We start from the raw sequence: 15,026 nt of genomic DNA, 5'->3' as shown, positions 1-15,026 counted from the left end.
ACCTCCTTTCAGGTAGCTGTAGAGGGCGATGAGGTCTCCCTTCAGCCTCCTCTTCTCCAGACTAAACACCCCCAGTTCCCTCAGCTGCTCCTCATACAACCTGTGCTCTAGACCCTGCACGAGCTGCGTTGCCCTTCTCTGGACACGCTCGAGTCATTCAATGTCCTTTTTGTAGTGAAGGGCCCAAACCTGAACACAGGAATCGAGGTGCGGCCTCACCAGTGCCGAGTCCAGGGGTAAGATCCCTTCCCTGTCCCTGCTGGCCACGCTATTGCTGACACAAGCCAGGATGCCTTTGGCCTTCTTGGCCCCCTGGGCACCCTGCTGGCTCCTGTTCAGCCGGCTGTCAATCAGCACCCCCAAGTCCCTCTCTGACTGGCAGCTCTCCAGCCACTCCTCCCCAAGCCTGTAGCGCTGCTGGGGGTTGTTGTGGCCCAAGGGCAGCCCCCAGCATTTGGCCTTATGGAAACTCCTCCAGTTGGCCTCAGCCCATCGCTCCAGCCTGTCCAGGTCTCTCTGCAGAGCCTCCCTACCCTCGAGCAGATCAACACTCCCACCCAACTTGCTGTCATCTGCAAACTGACTGAGGGTGCACTCGATCCCCTCATCTAGATCATCAGTAAAGATGTTAAACAGGAGTGGCCCCAAAACCGAGCCCTGGGGGACACCACTTGTGACTGGCCACTAACTGGATTTAACTCCATTCACCACAACTCTCTGGGCCCAGCCATCCAGACAGTTTTTTACCCAGGGAAGCGTGTGCCCATCCAAGCCTCGAGCAGGCAGTTTTGCCAGGAGAATGCTGTGGGAAATGGTGTCAAGGGTCTTACTAAATTCAAAGTAAACTACATCCACAGCCTTTCCCTCATCCAGTAAGCAGGTCGCCCTGTTGTAGAAGGCGATTGGGTTTGTCAAGCAGGACAGACATATATATATGTCTGTGTCCACAAGTAGCTGGGAGGTATGAAAGAAGCAAAGCATAGGAGCAATAAGGCAGAGAAGGAAAACAAAAGAAATAGATAATCATGCAGATCTAGATACTCAGGTGGGATAAATCATTGTTGTTCCATTAAGGTCAATACATCCAGACAATTTTTCTGTTTAATATAAGACCCTTTGGTTTCATCTGTGGTAGACCAATTGCATTTAAGCCTATACCAATTATTTTCAAAACTGACTGTAGGCAGAAGATATGATACTCACTCCTCAAAACTTCCCTAGTACACTCATTTTTAAAATCACATAATTTCATCCTGGCTGAGGCAGACATATGTATTTTTGATAAAAGGGGTTAATATCACCCCCAGCCAAAATTTGAAAGAACAATCGTCAGTGCCCCTGACATAAGGCAGTGGAGAAAGGCACCCACTGATGGCAACTTAATACTTTTCTTTCCCTCTATTAAATTGGTTCCTGTGGCTGTGAAAAACAGGTGAAGTTCTCCCAAATAACCTGCTGTCAACAAGACAGGGGTGGGGACCGCCTTGCACTTTCAAGGCAGGGACTACTTTTTTCTCTGCATTTGTACAGCTTCTTACATTCTTGGATGCTGGTTTAACACTGAGAGAATGTACGTGCTTCCAGGAGACATATAATAAACATTTGAATATATTTTATTGCCATCTGTTAGCAAACTAAAACACTTCTGGAATAACTGAGAAGTGGTGGGATAGCTCACATGACTGGAGTGCTGTAGTGGATGGATGCAGACTTTTCAGGAGGCACACTGTCCTGGTTCAGCTAGGATAGGGTTAAGAAGGAGAGGGAGAAGGGATCCCCAGCCGGGTTATTCATACCATGCTGACATCAGGTCCGGGTGCGGGAGCGGGGGAACTTTTTCCTTTGTGGCTTTGGTCATGGGGAGCACGCGAGCGAGCTGTCTGTATCCATTGTGGTATTTCTCTGTGTATCTTTTGTCTTGTTTACTGTTATTGCTGTTTATTGTTGTTATCATTGCTACTTTTGTTGTTCAGATTGTTATTTATCACACTGTTGTATTAAATTTCTTCTTATTTTAACCCGGGGTTTGTGCCTCACTTCCAGCCTGACCGGCTGAGGGCGGGGGAGGGGCAACGGCAATGTGGTCTCTGGTCCCGGCAGGGTTTAAACCACCACACCCACATATGGAAAATGAGGAGGGGATTACCATCTGTGTGAAGCAGCAGCTCAGATATGTGAAGGTCTTGTATGGGACTTGGTGAGACGTGAGAGTTTGGGGGTCAGGATTAGAAGACAAGCCTGTGAGGGTGATATTGGGGTAGGAGCGTGTTGCCAGCCAGCAGACAGGGTGAAGATGGGTGTTGTGGCTTGAACTCAGCTGGTAGCCAATCACCACGTGGCCAGTCATGTACTTCCCCCCCACCCCCCTCCCTAGTGAAATAGGGAAGGGACAAACAAAAAGAAACTCATAGGTTGAATTAAAAAAAAAAAAAAAATAGCAATAGTAACAAATACAACAGTAACAATAGTAAGTCCAAAACAGATAAAATGCAGCAGTGGCTTACCAAGCAGCGACCAGTACGCAGCCCACCCCCCACCCACAGCAGCAGCAATCCTGACCACACCAGAAAAGCCCTCCACACCAACCCAGAAACCAAAACAGGGTGTGAGAGAGCATGCGTCCGCCCAAATACTGAGCATGATGTCACATGATATAGAATACTCCAATGACTGATCGGGACCCGGCCCTCTAGCTGTGCCCCCTCTCAGCCCAAGGAAAGTTAACTCTGTCCTGTCCGGAACCAGGACAATGGGGATGAAACCTTCTTTAAGCAGCTCAAAGAAGCCCTCACGTCACAGACTCTGGATTTTAGAAGCTCAACACATACAAGTGCATGGGACCAGATGGGCTGCATCTGAATGTGCCAAAATAATTAGCCAATTTAATAACAAAGTCCACTTTTTATAATTCTTGAAAGGTCACAGAAATCATGGGAGGTGACCAATGAGTGAAGAAAGGCCAATGTTGAACCTATCTTGGGCCTGCTGCCCACCCAGTATCCTTGTATGATAAAAATGAATGGATTTGTGGACAAGAAGAGAGCAATGGATTTCATTTAAGTCAACTTTAGCAAGGTTTTGAACACCATCTCCCACAATATTCTTGTATCCTAGTTAAAATGTTACAGTCTAGATGGGTAGACAACCAGTTGTTTTGTCTGGTTTGAAGATAGCCTCAGAGCATCACAGTTAATCATTCATAAATCATCTGGAGGCCAGTAGTCAGTGAGCTACTGCAGGAATGTATCTTGGGAGATGTCCTGTCCTGTGACCTGGAGGAGATGGTGGAGTATTTGCTTAAAACTTTGCAGATGGTACCAAATTAGAATGATCAGATTATATACTTGAGGGCAAGTTTGCTATCCAGAGGGACTTTTTTCTCCATGACAACAGTAAATCAGTAGTATAGGTTGCCCAGTGAGGTTGTGCAGTCTCCAACCTTGGAAGTTTTCAAGACCTGACTGGATAAAGTCCTGAATGATCTGGTCTGACTTCAGAACTGACCTGCTTGGAGAATATTGGGCTGGACACTGTATTATCCAGAGATTTTAAAATATTTTCTTCAAAGATAAAAATATGTTTGCAGATGCCTGTAATAATTATATTTTTATCAGCTTTCTGAAAAGAACAAACTTAACAGATTGTTTGACATAAAGGAACCAGTTTATTTCCTGCCATTCCTTCATTCTCCTTTTTTCCCCTTCCTCTCCTCTCCTCTCCTCTCCTCTCCTCTCCTCTCCTCTCCTCTCCTCTCCTCTCCTCTCCTCTCCTCTCCTCTCCTCTCCTCTCCTCTCCTCTCCTCTCCTCTCCTCTCCTCTCCCTCTCCTCTCCTCTCCTCTCCTCTCCTCTTCTCCATTAAGAGAAATACTTTTTTTCACCCTTTTAATGTAAGCTTCAATACATTTCTCCAGATTCAGTTTTGTTCTTAGGTTTTCTGTACAGACTCTGGAGCACATAAGGGTTTTAAAATCACCTTCAGTCTGCTTACTGAGCTGAAGCTGGGAGCAACAGAACAGTCCTATTGAAATTGGTTGAGAATTTTGTGCATGCACTTTCTTACAAAAAATCACATTATTTTTTTAATGACACTTTTACCCAGACGTCTATAACCAAACATCTGCTTTAATGGGGTAAAATCAGGAGACACTCCCAGCCTCTATTAAGCTGAATGAATACTTCACTGTTTTTACAGAGTAGTTCTTGGAAATGAAGCCTGTTTTGCAAGAAACCGCTCTCAGGACTGAGCCCAGTATTTGTTTTGTTGTATTTATGTCATAAGAGCTCTCTAATAGGATAAGATGTATGTTATAAGTATCTACATAATGGCTTCCCTCCAAAAGGGCCATTACAGGCTGTAAAATAAATAGTACTCATTTAATTCCTTTTGTAAATATACACAGTTTGGAGACAATAATAACACAGAGAAAGTAAATTAAGCCACAGAAAACCACTGCATCCAAATGAGTTTATGAAACCAAAGGGAAAAAAAAACAACCACAAGATAATGGAAGAGTATCTTGTGGTCAAAGTCCCCAGATCAGCAAACACTTTAAGCATACGTTTAATGGAAGAAAGGACTTAGCATGGCCTTATGTATCTTGCACAATGAAGGCTTTAGTTGCATATAGACATATAATAAAACTAAAACAGGCCACAGCCACAACCTAGCTGGATGTGGGTTGATAAAACTTCATGAAGCCAATTGGATGGTCCCCTGTTTGATTATCTAAGGAACGCTTCAGCTCATCTGGTGACACCCCAAGCCAGGAGGCCACACTGAGTCAGTTTTATCCACCATGACCAGACTTTCCAGCGAATCAGCTTCTCAAGCAGCAGCCTCCGTCTAGCATCAATGCCTTTGTTCTTTGTTCGATTTATAACTTTATATTTTCTGCTGTAAAAGGCACATTGCTTGGCCAAGCTCAGTTTACCAATCGATTCAGACCACTCCATACGCGTCACCCCTCCTCTCATTATTTATCACTCCTCCAATATGACTGTCATCACCATGTTTTATCAGGAAGGATTTTATGCTTTCTTTCAAAGCATTGACAGAAGTGTTAAATAGCAATCTTAACTAGCAGTTCACCTGCCCAGTAACGATCCCAAATTTACAGGAATGTTTTGAGTTCTTCCCATTAGCAGCTTTTAATCAATTTAATGCATCCATGTTGATTTTCTATTCTTTTGTGTGGTACTAAGGCAAATGTTTTAGTGAAGTCTTAGTCCATCAAACTGATATTATTTCCCTTATCAGCACAATTTGTAAAGCCATCAAGTAAAATTATCCACTTCAGTTTGACAAGATCTATTTCCAATAATCCTAGATAGATTAGCATTAATTACATTACTGGTTTTTAATCCTTTATCATTCAAATCCCAAATTGAATGTTCCATTATCTTCTCTGGGATCAATGTCATGCTGAAAGAACTGTAATTACCCAAGGCATTCTATTTATCCTTTAAAAACATTGGTGTATTCACTTTCTTGAAGTTTCATGGCCTTGTTAACCATCATTTTTAATGAATCTAGGAGCACCTTGGATGGTTCCTTTAAAATTCTTGGGTGCAAACTATCCACCTCTGTTCTTTTGCAATCCTTTAACTTTTACAGCTACCTTAGGAGTTGCAACAAAAGCACATGCTTGTGCTGCAAGATGAGCAGCATTACTGTAGTATCTACAAGAGTCCTCCACAGAGACTGGGCTTAGTTTAAAGGCAGGAAGGGAGAGAACCCTTCAGAGCAAGTGACTTGAGTACCAGCCATACCAGCACACTCTCTGACATAGGCCCCAGGTGCAAAGATGTTCCAGGGGACTCCAGAGCTTCCACTGGTACCAGACTCTTCTGGGGAGGAGCCTTTCTCAATATAGGACAAATCTGTGTTCAGTTTGATATATGAAACAATCTATAGCCTGCTTCTAAGAAAGGCACATTTCCCAGTTCTGGGGGAAATTTTGTCGAAAAGGAGTGGTCTGAGGACTCTCTGAAATCTAGGCTTTATACTTTGGGAATTGCTGAAGGGTCAGACTGATGAACTTCTTAAACTCTTTAGGACTGGTTGGGGAGCAAGTATGTTGTGATCCCCACTATGCACTGCTAAGGGAACTGGAATTTTCTATCACTCAACTCTGGAAAAGTTTTCTTATTATATAATAAACAGAGTGGGTCCAGACACTGGAGTTCCAGCAGTAATTATGTTGAGAATAATTTCTTCTGTGCTTTTTTTGTGTTATCACTATAATGTGACTCAAATTTTTTGATTTATTTTTTGAAACAGTCTTGTAAAAACAAGAACAGTAAAGAAAGATTAATCCCTAATCTCCATTAAATCATGTTCTAATGCTTCAGGAACAGGTTTTCAAAAAGGACTGAAAGCCAAACACTGCTAAACACTCGGCCAGTATGATTTATGGGGTTTTAATTACATTACTACTGAATCAGTCACCTACTAAGTTTGTCTTACTGAATTAGCTGTAAGGTAGTGGGAAAACCACAGGATACATAATAAATACTAAGCATGACACTATGAGTTAGCAAAACATAAAAGGTTTGATTTACACTTTATAATAAAGTCTTTTTTACTTACCTTTTGAGGCAAATCTTTTTGACAGTCTCTTAATTTCTGCTTTGCTGTTTACTAAACACAGACTTGACAAATCATCTTGGCCTTGCTCAAAGTACATTTGGTTGTTTCCAACTAATTCTTTTCTACATTTGGAAAGAAGCCTGTATTTGGCACCTAATTTAATATAAGTGAAGAGGTACATACAGATAAACCAGTCACTTTGTCAGGGGATGTAGCCTGTTTATTTCCACAGCACTCAGTTGATGGATTTTGCCCTCAGAGTGGCTGAAAGACAGTGAACCTGTCCCTTGCTTCGTACAGTATGCTATAAAATATACTACAGTATAGTTTCCCACTATTCCCAGGCTCCCACTCCTGACATTCCCTGGTTATAAGGTGCAGATAAGTGCCAATATGCTACATATATACCCATGATGGCACGTCTGAAGAACTAAATAATTAAAGGCACCTCTACCAGAGGCTGAAGAGTGAAGGACTGCATGGGGTATCTCCAACAGAATCCTTTCTTCCCACAAATCCCAAACTTCCCACATTCCTCAGCACTCAGACGAGAACAAATCAACTCTATGGACTCATTGCCTGCAATACAAAAAGGGAAAAATAATTTTATTTAAAGGTTTCAGTGGAGTATGTGTTGGTTTGTTGCTGTTGTCATTTGCTTTTGTTTGTGTTTTATTTTAATATAAATCCAAAAGGTTTAGGAAATTCTAAACTATGAGATGACTTCACAGTGTAAAATGATGCATTCAGCAAATGTCAAAAGCAGAATGTTTTGCTGCCTTCAAACTCTTTCCTTAGGTTTTCAGGGCTTGACCATGTGTGATAGGGAGAGATAGGGTGGCTTAGAGTATTATATTTGCTTTGAGTAAAATGTTGTTGAAGCTGATAGACTCATAGAATGCCAGGTTCAAAGGGACCTCAAGGATCATCTGGTCCAACTTTTCTTGAAAAAGTATGGTCTAGACAAAATAGCCCAGCACCATGTTAGCTGAATCTTAAAAGTGTCCCATGTTGGGGAATCCAGCCCTGAGAATATTGTTCCAATGGCTGATTGTTCTCATTGTGAAAATTTTTACTCTTGTGTCCAGTTGGAATCTCCCCAGGAGCAACTTGTATCCATGTGGCTCCTTGTAAAAAGGAAGTCTCCATCGTCTTTGTAGCCACCCTTTAAATACCGGAACACGGTGATAAGGTCTCCCCTAAGCCTTCTCTTCTCAAGAACCCAATTCGCTCAGCCTTTCCTCACATGCCAGGTTTCCCAGTCCTTTGATCATCTTTGTGTCCCTTCTCTGGATCCTCTCCAGCCTGTCCACATCCTTTTTGTATAGCAGGGACCAAAACTGGACACAGCATTTCAGGTGTGGCCTGACAAGCACCAAGTAGAGTGGGATAGTACCTCTTTATTTCTGATGGCCATGTCCTTGTTGATGCAGACCAGCAGCCTGTTGTCTTTCTTTGCCATTGCAACACACTGTTCACTTATATTGAGCTGCTTGTCCACCAGAACTCCCAGGTCCCTGTCCACAGAGCTGTTCCTCAGCCAGGTAGATCCCAGCCTGTGCTGCACTCCTGGATTATATTTTCCCAGGTGTAAGATCATATACTTGTCCTTGCTGAACTTCATGGTTCCCCAACAAGGTTCTTGTTAGCTCTTCCAGTTTATCCAGGTCTTCCTGCAGGGTGACTCTCCCTTCTGAAGTGTCCACTTCTCCACTCAATTTGGTGTCATCAGCAAACTTCATCAGGGTACACTTGATCCCATCATCCAGATCACTTATGAAGATATTAAATAGCATTGGACCTCATATTGATCCCTGGGGGATCCCACTTGTGGCAGGTTTCTGTGCCAGATTCCTGCTTTGTGACAGATTTCTAATGATCACTTTTTAATACCTATATTAGGGTAAAACCATAATTTTTTGACAGAAAATTATAATAATAGGAAATTTCAATCAATTCTGGAGGCAGCCCCACCACTCATCTCCTCTGACACTGGTACTAAGGATCGCCAGGGCCAAATCCAGTAGTTTTAGGAATTTGCTTCTGCTTGTGGCTGCTGTGAGCCTAAACTCCCTGCAGACAAGGTGCTGAAGAAGGATATGCAACATACACTCAATCCCTTGCATCAAAAAATGTGTTCATGCCTTTTGCAATGCAGCATTTTCCAATAAACTGCTGAAATCACCTCCTCCTGGAGCTCAGATGCCAAGAATCCTGCACAACTAACCACTGTAACTCTGAGCACAAATCCCAGCCATGTGTGCAAACTCATTTGGTTCACAGAAATATTTGTACAGTTTATGGACACATACACTAAGTTCCTGAGCCTTCTTAGTAACACTAAATATCTTGCTATTGTTTGCTCGTGGCCTTGGGTAAGAATTTCTAAATGGGTGCTTGGCTTAACTGTAATGGAAAGCGGATATGAAAATAATAGGTAACAGCAATTTAAAGAAAATGATTCAAAGCATGTCCATTAAAGCATCACCATAAGCATCAGAGAAACAGTTATGAAACAAGAGCGCAGCACTTTCCTTCTTAGCTCTTCCTTTGTGCGAAAGGAAATGGATCAGGTAAAAGACAGAAAATCTATATCCATTTTTTTCTAAATGGCCTATTACGCCAGAGTAACACCTCCATATCATATTAGCAATTTTATAGCTTAGTGTATTGGATTCACATGAATTTGATATCTGGTTTTACTTGCTGAACACTACTCATTGTGGGCACATTGGACTACAGCATACCTGGTGAATCTGTATGAAGGTATCCCTGATACCTTGTCCTCCTTCACGCTCACGCCCTTCGGTGGAGCTTTCCAGCACACAGTGATCTTTGAAATTCACCTCACATGTAAGTGATTTTGGTTGTTTCTTCACTAGGGATCAGTTTCGTCAGGTATGGCAGAGAGTGACAAAAGCAATAGATCAGTTGTGGTTCTCTGGACCTCTGCTTTGATAGAGACTGGAGAAGCATCAGGTGTCTAACATGCGGTCAACAGTACTAACAAGGGATGAGAAACCCAATTTATTGGCTCCCCTGGAATGGGACACAGCGTCTATCCTGGGATGTGGTGGAAAGTATTGTAGTCTGGACACAGGGAGGAAAGCTGTATCCTGCGGGAGTCCTGGGCAGTGCATCACCCCAGTGGCTCTCCAACAGCCACCAGATGCAACAGGGACAGATCCTGGAGAGTTTCAGCTGCAGAAACAGAAATGCTCTCAAATGACTGAGTTCCAATTTCAGAAAACAGGGCCCAAAGCTAAAACCATTCATACCCCAGATAAGACTGAAGAGCAAATCCTGTAGGAAACTGCAATCTTGTGGCAAGTGGCAAAAACAGGATCTGTTTTTGGTGTAAATTAATCACTGCATATGCCTCAAATGGTATTAATAACAACCACTTTGAACTCATTGATAGCAAAAGGATGGGTTTGGATGATTCATGGAAAGCCTCCTGTCTGCCTTACATGTATGGACATCATGGGGCAGCAGTAGTCACTTTTTCATCTTCAATGGGCTTAAAATAAATCCCATTTGTAGGACCTTGCACATTATTTCACTATGAAAGAGTTCAATGCAGAAAAGGAAGAGAAACTGGAATGTGGACTCCTTCAAAGCTGTTCTTCATGCAGAAGTTACTAGTTACAGTTGTAGCTGTAACATGATGATAGTTGAACTCCCCATCCATTTCCCCCAAATAGACTCTCTAAACCTTCACAGTGGGATCCTCTCCTCTGACTGAAGTACAAAATAATGCAAATTCCCCCCTCTCTTGAGCAACAGAAGCAGTTCAGGTGACTCTAACAGGTACAACATATCAGCACTGGCCTTGGGGAGACATTGTGCAGAATGCTATAAAATGTAACTCTACTTTAAAATATACAGACATGTCCGTTTCCCTTGCGAAACACCCTTCTGCAAGCAAGCTGTGTCATACTGGAAATTGTTAACTCCATAGCTCCCCATATTAACCCTGATATAGCCACCTACCGAGACCTCCATGGACTAAGGAAACATAGCTACCCCTGTTCTCCAGTGAACAAACAGGCACAGGAGTATTAAGAGCAAATATTCAAAACTTTGACATAAAGAGTCTTTGGTCTCCTTTCTGACTGTAAGTTTGACTCCTTATGAACTTAGGTATTCCTTATAAATATGATCCAAAAGAATTTAAATACTCAGAAAGTCTGTGAGAGAAACACATAGAGTCATGCCCTGGGTGCACCAACAGGCTCTAACTCCCTGGAGAAGCCTGTAACCATCTTTCTGTGCAATCTTTCTCTGCAACCTCTTCTCCCATTCCCCTCCTAGGTGTCAGAATGCTTGCATTCAAGCCCTGTTCCCACATGATGCAACCCGTAATCTTGGATCAGATTTCTCTGAAATCAGCAAAGTTTGAGAAAGAGCGACAAGAAGTACAAGAAATTTCCAGAATCCATTCACATCCCATGCCAGCTCCACTGTCACGATCATCTCTCCTTTGCGCAGACCATTACCCTTCTTTTGCTGTTCCCTGATGTATAGACACCAAAGTTAATTGGTGCCATTTACAAATTTTACCTCCAGCACCATCTCTGCTGGATGAGACTGGAAACATAATAATGAGAATAAAAACAGATGTGTCTGAGCAAGAATTTAGAGTGGTCTTTACAGTGTGTCTGAGACTGCCACAGAGAGACAATTTGTAAGAGAAGACTGATGATGTGCTTGCAAAAAGCAAAAGTAATATTTTAAATGACAGTGAAGGTGAGTGGCAGATCCTTGCAGGATCTGATGAACAGCAGTGGCAATGCAAGGGGGAGGATGGAAATAACCAGCCAGGGCTGGGTAAATGGTAAAGTGGCACCACTCATTTTAACAGGCTGGCTATGTCACAAAATCACACCCCAGGGAAGTGCAGGGCACAAAGGTCACAAGAAGGTTTAGAAAAGTACATGGTGATCACTGTTTTACTGGAGCTTCGGCAAATTCTGTGATCTCTATGGAAACATCTGAATTTTGCTAAATCAAAACATTTAGAAGAAAAAAATGCTTTGTTGGTATTCTCAGACCATCTCAACAGGATAGTTAGCCTCATTAAGAATTCCCCTGTATTCCCTTCTCTTACATTTGATCTGAGTACTATGTGTATACTGGTAAATAAAATATCCTCTGACTCTAACTGGCTTAAGTTTAGCTAAACTCTGTTATTCTTCCCAAAAGCACAGTGGCTTGTCCTTAAAGCCTTGTGGCCTCTGGCACTCCTCACACATTAGCTGACCTGGGTCAGGTAATACTTACTAACATTTCATTGGTATGGGAAACCAACTTCTATGTCTTGGGTTTATACTCCATCTTTTCCAGATTTTCCCTGCTGGAACAAAGCTTTAGCTAGCCCCTTGAAGGGGGATAAGCCATGAAGGGCTAAATAAGAATGAAGAGAGAGAAATACCAAGTGAAGACCATCACTCCCCATGGGGCACGCCACCCAGATAGCTGGGTCAGCCTGAGACTCAGTCATCTCCCAGTTGTGCTCTACTTTTTTTGTGCAAGCTAAAAAGGGTCTTCCTTGGGGCAGATACAGGTGCCTCTGGATCTGTGTGCCTGTGATCAGCGCCCATCTCCCAAGCCCATTTTCAGTTGTTGCAGTCAGTCAGGGTTCATGTTGCAAGTGGGTTTTCAGCACTATCATATTCCACTTGATCTATTTGCTGTCTCATCAGGGTGCAGGACATTCACTTCGCAGCTGTCCAGAGACACCCTTTTCATGCACTGGCCACAAAAGCTAGTCTGATTCCCCTACAACCACATTGATCCCATCTCCATGGTGCCTGCTGGTGTTAACTTGGATCCGAATCCCCATGGACCCTTTGGAATCCTGCCTCTCCATCTCAGGAGTTACCTCATTAAACCCAGATATGTGTCTCAGCTTCCCTGCATCTGAAAGGTCATTCACATTCACCTCCTGTACATTTAACTACTCCACAACAACCTCCAGAGATGCAATCTTTTGGCCTAGGATATTATTTCTGATTGACTTGCCATCATTCAGGAATAGGTCTCACCAGCACACTTTTGCTTGGCGTGTGTATGCTGATGATATACTAGTATCCATTGAAACTGCCTGTTTCTGAGGTGCCCTCGGGGGTGTCTGGCTCTCTCTCAGATATTCACAGTTGGATGAGCAACAATTTTCCAGAGGTGAGCATAACAAACTGAAGCCACTGATTCCAGGCAGCTACATATGTTGACTTTTCAACCAAAAGCTAAAATCTGAAGTACATTTATTTTATTTTTCCAAGGAAGCTATGCTTCAGTGCTGCCTCCAAAATGCAGTATGATATGTATCTTTCACACAGTCCCATTCCTCAGGCTTGTCTGCCAGTGTTTTATTAGAAGGTTCTGCCTTAGTATAGCTGGGTTTGCTGCCTGTGTTGCTAGACTGACACCACTCTGTACTGCATTAACTGCCTTTGAAACAGCAAGAAGAAATTCATTCAGAGCAGGAAGAAAAGGACAGTTGGGGCAGAAAAGATTCAGTAAGGTCTGGCTCACATTCACTTAGACATGACTCAACCTTTGTCTTCATGCCCAGTTAAGAGAATCTGCATTATGATTTATCTCACTCTAAAGCAGATGTCTAAGCAATCGCATACATCATCCTCTGAATAGCTCCTTTCTGTTAATTGACTGAAAAAGGAGATAAAGTAAGATAAAATGGTTCCTGTCTCTGAGAGGAAGAACTCAAGTACTCAGATTGATCCCATTCTACCTGTCTAATTTAACCAAGTTTCAAGGCTTCCTTCATATTCAGACATGATATATCTGTGGGTAGAATCAATTCTCCATAGAAGATACCCACTGGGGGCTTAACCAGCCACTGTGCACTGGACACCCACTTGATATCTGGCAACAATGACACACAACACTCCATTCATTTCCCTGTCTTTTCTCCCTATCTCTGTGTAACAGTGGGAGTATAAAATACTAGTGGAGATGTAGGTATGGATAACAGTCTCTTATGGGGATATATTAATGTTATCTACAACAGATTGCCACCAGCAGCTGCTGTGATCTGCATAAGAGCCAATCACGATGCACAGATTTCCCCTGTTCAGAGTACAACCTTTCCAGCACACATTTATATTCAAGTCTGATCCTTGTTATGTGTCCCAAGGACATATCAGCACCAGCATTCAGCAGGAATAAGTTTTCTAATGTATTAGAAGTGTTTGATCAAGTGTTAGGCCAATCTTTCACATGCCTGTCACTATGTCCCTTCTAGTCCTTTCATCAGAATGGGCTTTTTTTTCCTGTTATCTTCCAATAATAAGCAAGTTTGCTTTTACCTTTTTGGGCCGGGGTTTATTTGGTAGAAATCAAATTAGAATGAAACACAAGTTGTATGTGAGACCCACCATCTATTTCTAGTGTCTTTACTTCTGCTCAGGTGACGGCTCAAGTTCACCATGTCTTGTGCTGTCAGCCAGTTCCATCCACATGACATCTGGAATTGCTTTTCTTATGCTTAAATATAACTGGAAGGTACTGTCATATTCCATCTCCCAAACTGATCTTTTCTTTATCTACAAGCAGCTTCTTAACTCTTGGATGAAATGTTGGAGGATTTCTTCAGAAGCTCTGATGTTTTTCTGCCTTAAAATAACTAGACTCATAAATAAAGCAAAACTGTGCCCTAGGAATCAGATAGTGCTGCTCAGTGTGTGATCACAGGAAATAGATGAAGGCCTCTGTGGCCTTGGTGACTCTCTGTGTTGAGTAGTTGAAGTGTTTATGGGCAAATAAGGCTAAGGAAACACCAAGTTCTCCTGCCAGTGATTTTTCTTCCATAAGTTTAAGTGATTCATCTGACCTGTTCTGGGCATCTTCTTTATGACAAGGTGAGCCATGTCTGGATCAGTGGTGTGATTCTTCTCAAGCTAAAGGTGACATCTAAAATAGGTCAGATCAGCCACTCCCTAAACACACCTGTTTCTCTCACTTGATTTGAAAGGGTGACACCTAAATTTCGGTGGAATCAATCTGGGCAAAGAGGTAGACCCCAACACAAAGAAAGTAAAGTAGGGAGTTACATAGCAGTTCAGGGGCTGAATGAGGAATAAAAAGCAGCTTCTGCTTCTGTCCCTTGTGACATTTTTGTTCCGTTGAACCTATTCTCAGAACCCGTAAGCAAAAACAGGTGTTCAAAACCTGATACTTCTGTTGAAAGGCCAGTGGCAGAATAGACACTGAGACTGCCTTTATGCATCATAAAGAAGCAATAAAGGGCGCAAACTTGTTTTTCTCATTTCAGCTTTGCAGTTCACTATAAAAAGGAAAAGCTCCCAATAGTGTACAAAGCATTCAGAGTTCGTAAGAGCACTTGTTGTAAGACCTGATGGAACAATGCCATCTTCTCTAACTATGGCAACAAAAAAAGCACCTCATAAAATTG

The sequence above is a fragment of the Athene noctua genome, chromosome 2, assembly GCF_965140245.1.
Source record: "Athene noctua chromosome 2, bAthNoc1.hap1.1, whole genome shotgun sequence".
NCBI classification, from domain to species: Eukaryota; Metazoa; Chordata; class Aves; order Strigiformes; family Strigidae; genus Athene; species Athene noctua.
This window is presented reverse-complemented; position numbering follows the sequence as displayed.